The sequence below is a fragment of the Suricata suricatta genome, chromosome 8 (assembly GCF_006229205.1).
Source record: "Suricata suricatta isolate VVHF042 chromosome 8, meerkat_22Aug2017_6uvM2_HiC, whole genome shotgun sequence".
Taxonomy (NCBI): domain Eukaryota; kingdom Metazoa; phylum Chordata; class Mammalia; order Carnivora; family Herpestidae; genus Suricata; species Suricata suricatta.
The window spans coordinates 136,224,134-136,232,170 of record NC_043707.1 but is presented as its reverse complement, the minus strand read 5'-3'; the positions used below and the strand labels follow the sequence as shown (position 1 = coordinate 136,232,170).

General features: G+C 54.6%; 2 long non-coding RNA genes across 2 annotated transcripts in view; one reads left to right on the top strand and one right to left on the bottom strand.

Annotated features, from left to right (window-relative positions):
• LOC115299735 overlaps positions 1-1,930 on the top strand; it is a 5,054-nt gene extending 3,124 nt beyond the window's left edge. The window contains exons 4-5 of the long non-coding RNA XR_003912310.1: positions 99-279; positions 1,650-1,930. This is a non-coding gene — a long non-coding RNA (uncharacterized LOC115299735). The remainder of the gene's footprint in view (positions 1-98; positions 280-1,649) is intronic.
• Positions 1,931-5,002: 3,072 nt separating this feature from the next.
• Positions 5,003-8,014, bottom strand: LOC115299734. The gene is made up of 3 exons (XR_003912309.1): positions 7,866-8,014; positions 7,241-7,487; positions 5,003-5,393 (listed from the first exon to the last, which is right to left on the bottom strand). It is a non-coding gene; the product is annotated as an uncharacterized LOC115299734 (long non-coding RNA).
• Between the last annotated feature and the right edge of the window lie 23 nt (positions 8,015-8,037).

The following is an 8,037-nucleotide window of genomic DNA, read 5'->3' as shown; positions in this document are numbered from 1 at the left end:
GGGAGTGTGTTGTAAGCTGGGTGATGCTTCGGGACATTCACAGAAAGAAATGTGTATTCTAAAAGCCATGTCATAAGGTTTTCAATCCTTTCCTGCAGGGACATGAAAATACAGAGCTGCTCAGTTAGTTCCCCGGGAGCAGGCTTTTGGCAGAGCCTTAAGAGCGATCCCGAGGGCTGTTACCTCTGATGTTGGGGCACCGGAGGAGGGACCCCCAAACAGCCCTAGGGTCCTGATCATGTCCTTTATCGTCTTCTGCTCTTATCCCAAATACGGAAGGTGAGTATGAGAATGTCTTTGAAATAAGTGAATTACTCAGAAACACGGAAAAACCCTTTAATGGATTGAGTGTCTGTTATATCCAGCCACACACAGGTCACCGCAGAGGGGACAGTCGATATCCACCTGCTCCCAAGGGCTTCTGATAAAGCTGGGAGTTAAAACAAATGCTTGTGAAAAAATCAGAGACGGGGGGAGGAGTGGATTGTATTCTGGATCACACCCCGGGGTGGGGGTGGGGCGGCGATGTCACAGGCGTGTGGGTCTGGCCGCAGGTGTCACAGAACCGCAGGTGCACAGACGAGGGGGGTGGGATGAGCCCGGGCAGGAGGGCCACCAGAGCCATCCTCGCTGAGGTTCTGAGCGCTGGGACAGAAAGGGAGATGGAGAGGGGCAGGTCCGAGAAAGACAGAGGAAGACCCGGCTGTGACTTGGAGGAAGGGAAGGAGAGAGGGAGCCGGAGCCTGGGGGAGTCGTGCTGCCCCCACCCCGGAAAGCAGGGTCACCGGGAAGGAGGGGGAGAGGCGGTTGGGGTTGGGAGTTGTAGTGAACAGTGAGGTCACCCAAGGGGTGTCCTGTGCCAAGCAATTCTGTGGGTACGATTGGCATGCTTGACCCAGGAAAATTCGGGAGCCATGCTCGGGAAATGAAAAGATGAAGTCCGGAGAAGGAATGAGCCCTGAGGACCTGGGCGTTCTCCTTCTCTCTGATCCTCCTTCCCTCCCTCCTTCTTTTTTTTTCCTCCCTCCCTCCCTCTCTTCCTCCCTCCTTCCTTCCCTCCTTCTTTCCCTCATCACCTCCTCTCTTCTTTCCTCGGTCCTTCCCTCCCTCTCCCTCCATCCCTCTATTTTCATCCTTTCTCTGCCCGCACCCTCTCCTTCCCCCAGGCAATCCCTCTAATGTATTTGATGGGGATTGTTTGGTTTTTATAATTTGCTCTACTGCTGTTTAAGTTCATATATTTTTGGTAACTTTGTGCTTTACAATAATTGCAAATTTGCGTACCAGGACGTCCCCTATACCCTTGACCCAGACTCACACGCTCACACTTGGCCTGTTTGCTGTTTGTCTGTCTCTCTTTCCAGCTCTCTCCACGCACGCGCGCGCACGCACGCGCACGCACACGCACACACGCACACGCACGCGCACGCACGCACACGCACACGCATGTTGTCGCTGAACCCTCTGAGAGCAGGTGGGAGGCATCGTGCCCCGTACACTTCGGTGTGTTTCCTCATGACGACGACATTCTTGTACACAACCACAGCTCGATGATCAAAGTCAGGGAACTTCACGGGTGCAGAAAGCTATGATCTAGTCCACAGTCCGTATTCAGATTTCATCCACTGTCCCAATATCGTCCCTTGTAGCTTCTGCGTCCGGCCCCGAGTGGAGGACGGCGGATGACCACTCTCCGGCGCACGCCTGGCTCGCCCAGGCCTCCTGTCCCGCGGTCGGTCACCTGCCCACTGCCCCTCCTGCGCTGGGCTGGGGGCCCTTCTCACAGCGCTTCCTCTGTAACCCCATCGGGTCACGTCTTAGTCACACTCTGCTTCGCCACCCTTCTCTCTGCTGGATGTGCCCTCCAGGGACCGTGCTGGCAGCTCATGACCTTGGCAGTTCTGTGCATCCGGGAAACCCGATGACGAAGGCGCCCATTTCACAGTTTTCTGAGGACCAGACGGGTCTGTGTTGAGGATTAAATGAATCCAAATATGCACGCAGGGCACTGCTGGCACCGGGGGGGGGGGGGTTCGGTGACCCCCGTCCCCTCTCCACCTCAGCATCACCGGTGTGACCGTCGTCTGCCCAGCACATAGCACGTACTCAGTACCCTGGACGGAGTCCGGGCTGGGAAAACAATGCCAGGGAGCGTCCAAGGTGCTGGGAGCCCCCAGCAAAAAGGGAAGACCCCCAGAGAGCGTTTGGAGCTGACCTAGGACCCTGCCATGCCCCTTGGTTCTGCAGTCCCACAGTCAGGCGTGTGCGGCACCCTCGAAGGGAGTCTGCCCTGTGGGTTCAACTTTCCTGTGTTCGTGTTTTCTGACGGCAGGTGGAGAGAGGCGCCGGGGGCCCGCGTTAAAGGCTCCCGTCGCAGGAGCTGCAGGTTTTGCCAGCGAGAAAGTGCCAGGAGGGTTAAAGCGTGGCTTGGTGGGGCCGCCCGCCCTGTGTCCCCCCTGGGGCTGGGTGAGGGAGGAGGGGACCCCGGGGGCAGCGCGGGCATCGAGGTGGTGGAACCCGGGCTCCTGGTGGAGGGAGGGTCGGGGGCCCAGGACGGCCCTCTGGACGCTGAGTCAGGGCCCCTTGTTGGTTCAGGAAGGAGTTTGTGCCCTCGGTAAACTAGCGGCCGTGACCCTGGAGGGCAGAGCACAGAGCTCCAAGGCCAAAACCTTTGGCCCCTCCGCCAGGTGCAGGGAGGAAGGAGGGGGAGGTGAGCCAGACGCTGCTGTCTCCAGAGGGAGACGTGTCAGGAGGCCTGTGGGACCCCTCTTGCTCGGGTGCCTGACTGCAAGGGAGCAAGCACCGCCCTGGAGGGAAGCATCGTACCAGTTCTTAGTTAAAACATGGGAAATGCAAAACGTGTCTGAGTCAAACACAGGGTTTCTATCTGACCCTAAAGGATCCAGGCAGATGGGCCCCTGCCTGCCGGGCCCCGGCCTGGCTTCGAGGGGCACGGCTGGCAGCCGACCTGCCCGGGGGGTGTACTCCGGGCAGTCCCTGGAGACCTAAGGCCTGAGGTTCTTAGCTAATGTGACCTGGCGAGGATGGGGCACAGGCCCACAGTCCTGGAAGCTGGTTTGCCTACTTTGGGCACCAGAGAAGGGCAGGCTGTTCCCTTCCCAAACCCCTCATTGATTTGGGGAGGTCTGAGCCTCACATAGGAGGGGTGGTGCTAAGAAGCGTTTTTGTTGTTTTAGACTGGAGGACAGAGAGGGATTGTCCCATGGCGAGGGAGGGGGCTCGGCCCAGTGACAGGCATGACAAAAGGTTGCTGTGTGCGTGGGCACCTGTTGGCCTCTGGGATGGGAGGGGCATGGAGGGTCTCTGGGGTCTGGTCTAGAGAGCTCTCAAGAGCCGGGTCCACAAAGCCTGAGAGACTGCAGGGTGGTTCAGCCAGAGAGCACGGCGGGGGTGGGGGGCGGCTGCCAGGGACCTCGTCCTTCGTGCTGGATTCTTGGCTGAGCCCTCCGAGGCAGAAGGTGCTGTACTGGTGGCCTGCCTGTACTACCGGTAGAACTAGTAGTGGAACTAGTAGAACTAGTAGTGGAACTAGTAGTAGAACTAGCAGAACTAGTAGTGGAACTAGTAGTGGAACTAGCAGAACTAGTAGTGGAACTAGTAGTGGAACTAGTAGTGGAACTAGCAGAACTAGTAGTGGAACTAGTAGTGGAACTAGTAGTGGAACTAGTGGAACTAGTAGTGGAACTAGTAGTGCAACTAGCCGAACTAGCTGTACTAGCGATGCCGTAGGACGACCACTGGCACCTGGCCAGATCAACTTGGGTTAGAAACATGATGTGAGGTTCTACCGCCGAGATCCGTGGACCCAAGTCCCCGCGGGGGTCCCAGCAGCTGTCCTGAATTTTTGCTGATTTATGCTTGAAACGCTTGAGTCATTTTTTTTTAGCATTTTAAATGTTTCATGCAGTTTTATACATATATATGGTTTTTAAATATTTTTTAATGTTTATTTTTGAGAGAGAGACAGCATGAATGGAGGAGGGGCAGAGAGAGAGGGAGACACAGAATTGGAAGCAGGCTCCAGGCTCTGAGCTGTCAGCACAGAGCCCAATGCAGGGCTTGAACCCATGAACTGTGAGATCATGACCGGAGCTGAAGTTGGCCACTTATCTGACTGAGCCACCCAGGCACCCCTGTTTGGTTTTTTTTTTTTTTTTTTTTTTTAGGAAAGATGACAGACACACACAGACACAAGCCAGTGCCCCCCACCCCCCGCCCCCACAGGTGCCTGTGGATGAACTTGTTCCCACGATAGCCCCTTCTAGTCCTCCTCCTCTGTTGTTAGTTTTTGTATGGACACATTTCTAAATTTTTTAAATATTTGTTTATTTTTGAGAGAGAGAGAGGGAGAGAGAGAGAGACAGCATGAGCAGGGGAGGGTCAGAGAGAGAGGGAGACACAGAATCGGAAGCAGGCTCCAGGCTCTGAGCTGTCAGCACAGAGCCCGACATGGGGCTCAAACCCACAAACTGCAAGATCATGACCTGAGCTGAAGTCGGACGCTCAACCCACTGAGCCACCCAGGCGCCCCCTTATGTACGCTTTTCACTGAGGTCTAATGTTACAGAAAAGCGCACGGGTGACGAACTTCTGCTTCCTCTTGTACCATTTTGGAGCCGCTGTGTCGTGTGACTTCTTGTGTACATGTCACCCTGCATTTACTTGTTATTGTGGTGGAAGGCACACAGCCGTGGACGGACCACCTGGGTCGTTTTTCAGTCTGTGGCTCAGTACATGTTTGGTATACCCACCAGCTTGTGCCACAGGCCTCCAGAACTTTGCATCTTACTGAGAAACTCTACCAAATCATTTTTTAAAATTTTTTTAATGTTTTATTTATTTTTGATACAGAGAAAGACAGGGCATGAGAGGGGGAGGGGCTGAGAGAGAGAAGGAGACACAGAATCCGAAGCAGGCTCCAGGCTCTGAGCTGGCTGTCAGCACAGAGCCTGACGCGGGGCTCGAACCCACGCACGTGAGATCTGACCTGAGCTGAAGCCGGAGGCTTAACCGACTGAGCCACCCAGGCGCCCCCCAAATCATTTTTAACGGGACTCCCTAGAGAGCTAAGCTGTGAAGTCTGCGTAGAAAAACTGATCTGCCTTTATCTGCCATCCTGGGACAGGCCACAAGGGCGGGAAAGGGACTCGGGGTCGTGATTTTACACCTTTACACCAGACGCCGGAAAGGTCCTGCAAAGATGACGTCCCAGGCGTCACCCGCTCCTGGGGCTCACCCCCCCCCCAGACACACAGTGATTACGGGGCGGACAGCACGTATTGAGTGAGGTCAGGTCACGTCTCCGTAGCAACCCTTGTGACTGTCATCTTTGCACATTCGGTCTCACGGCGGTCTGACAGAGCATTCTGCGTCTGAAAAAAAAAATGGAGAAAGAGGTTGTTTTCACACATTTCTAAAGGAAGCACAGAATGTTGCCGGTTTCAAATTTAACTAAAAGGTCCGACTCCCCCCAGTCTGCGCTCAGCTGTGGGAATGGCTGGGTGGGGAGGGGCGAGGGCTGAAATTCCGAAACCCGATTCTTTCATTACTATTTACATTCTGTGTCCTCTCTTTCAAGAATATTTTTTTGACATTTGCCTTCTGGCAGAGCCGGGACCAGTGAGTGGGAGTTGCAGGGAGGTGGACTTGGCCGCACACAAGGAAGAATGTTCTTAGTCAGAGCAGGCCAAAAATGGAATGGCCTGACTCAGAAGACAGCGTGTCCTCAGCCTGGAGGAGGTCCTGGTGAGGTCCCTTCAGGGGGGCACTGCCTGGGGCGGGGGGGAGGGCTGTGCGGGAGCCGGTGATAACCATGCAGCCTGGGCACCTGCCCTGTGCCAGCCCGTGCCCCGCGCTTCCGTGCAGACGGACTCATTTCATCTTCAAACGGCCCGATGGGACGGGTACAGTTATCGCCTAGAATTTCCTATCTCACGGGTGAGGAAAATGAGACACGCAGAGGCTTCGGGGCCTGCCCGAGCGGATGTGGCTGGGAAGTGAGGGGGACAGCTGCAAAGCCGGGCCGGCCTGAGTCTCTCAGAGGTCCAGGGGGTCCGTGCCCCGGCTTGGGGACCAGCTGCTGCGTGCTAAAAGGAGCTTGCAAGGTGGCTGAGTCAGGTGGGCCGCTGGGTCCCAGAGCCAAGGTCCACAAGTAACCGGGCCGGGTTTGCTCAGGACAGAGGTCATCGAGAATGTTCCGCTCCAGGGCCCAGGCTCCCAGCCTTGGCCTCCACTTCGCTCTGCCTCCTTTGGGCCCCGGTCTCTGAACTGGCTCCTTCCTTGCCGGTTCCTTCTAGCCTACCCTCGGGTTCCAGGAGTCCATCCCCGACTTTCCCCTGAGGCCAAGTCCTAGGCCCGGACAGTTTCTCTGATAATGCCTTAGGGGGAGCAGCAAGAAGGCCCTTGAACCTGGGCTTGGGAGAATCCTGGGAGTCGGCCACCCTTGGGAGAAGCTGCTTACATTCCTCATCCGTGTTCTCCGTGGGCGCCTGTCTCATGAGATTGTGGTGAAAGTCATACTACGATAACTTTCGAAATCACAGACAACAGTTGGCCGATTTTTCCCACCTGCAGACCGAGGGTCCCACCCCGAGCGCGGCCCTCTGGCCTTCCGCCGGTAGGGGTGCCTTCTGCAAAGACACACGGCGGCCACGTCCAAAGAAGAATGCTCTTTTGTTTGCCCTGTGGTGGGTACAGGGACCGGGCTGATGCGCTGCGTCGTAGATGGGTTGAGCTAAGTGACTCCTTTGAACAGTGCTCCGAGTCAGAAAGCTCGGTACCGCTTAGCTCGGGGCCCTGCTGTTTGTAAAACGAGAAGCACCTACAATATCCCTAGAACTCCTTTTGGCTGTAAAACATTCTGATCCACAATTGAAGGAAAGAGGAAAATGTGTCTGTAATAAAATAAAGAGACTTTATGATGGGCCATGAAAACCCACCTAAGTACCTGTTTCCCTACTCAGCCCCGTACTGCGGAAAGTTCTATTTCTGGGAATCGTGACGCACATTCTACTTTCCATATATTTTTATGTCACGAAGGCTCCCAAATGAGATATTTACTAATGCCGGACAAGAGATTCCAAACAGGTGAATTGGTCCAGAGGCTGTAACTTTACACCAGGCAGGCCCCCCGCCAACCCCAGGAACCCCGGGACCTGGCAGCCTCAGGCATTTATGTAACAATTAGCTACAAGTAAAGTCCTTCTCAAATATTACTCACAGTTCTGTTTTCCTTGCAAAAATTCTATAAAGTAGGTTGAGATCTTTTCTTGTGATTTTGCATTTGGGAAAACTCGTGTCCAGGAAGGCTTAGTTACTTCTCCAGAATGTGTCAATAGAGAGAGACATTCTAGCCTGGAACTTGCTGGATCCTAGCTGCGTAGACCTTGGGGTCTCTCCCATCACATCTTTGCAGAGAAGAGGGCTGCCTTCTGCTTTCTGTCAAATATTTGTCCCCAATGCTGCACCTGCCATGAAATTACAGGTTAACGAGGGAAGGGAAGGGAAGGGACGCCTCTGTCTTCTTTTTTTTCTTTCAAGACCTCCTGGACCTGCATCCCAGCTTTATTCAGAGTAAAGGAGGAAATTCCTTCGCTGCTAATGTCCCCGTCTGAGGACGAGTCTGACCCAGAAGGAAGAACAGCATGTGTGATTTTCGCTGTTTTAAGCATCTGTTGCTATGACACAATCCAAGAAGCCTTTTGTTCATTTTCCTGATGATTAGCTCCCCCTTTTAGATTTCCCCCCAGCTGGCTGGCCCTTTCCCTGGGCCAGCCTGACACTCTGGAGAAACCGGATTTCTGAAATCCCAACTGTGCTCTGTCTCCAAGGACGACTTTGCTCACCGGGGCCCAGTGACTTGTTTTAAAACACTGGTCCGTGGCACGTGACAAGGCAAAGAGCTTGGACTCCCCCACACCGAACGGTAGCTCATCAAATCGGAAGGCGCCAGACAGAAATGGTGAGGTCTTCAATTTCATCCAAACCCCTTTCCAGCCCTACAGACAGAAAGCCTGC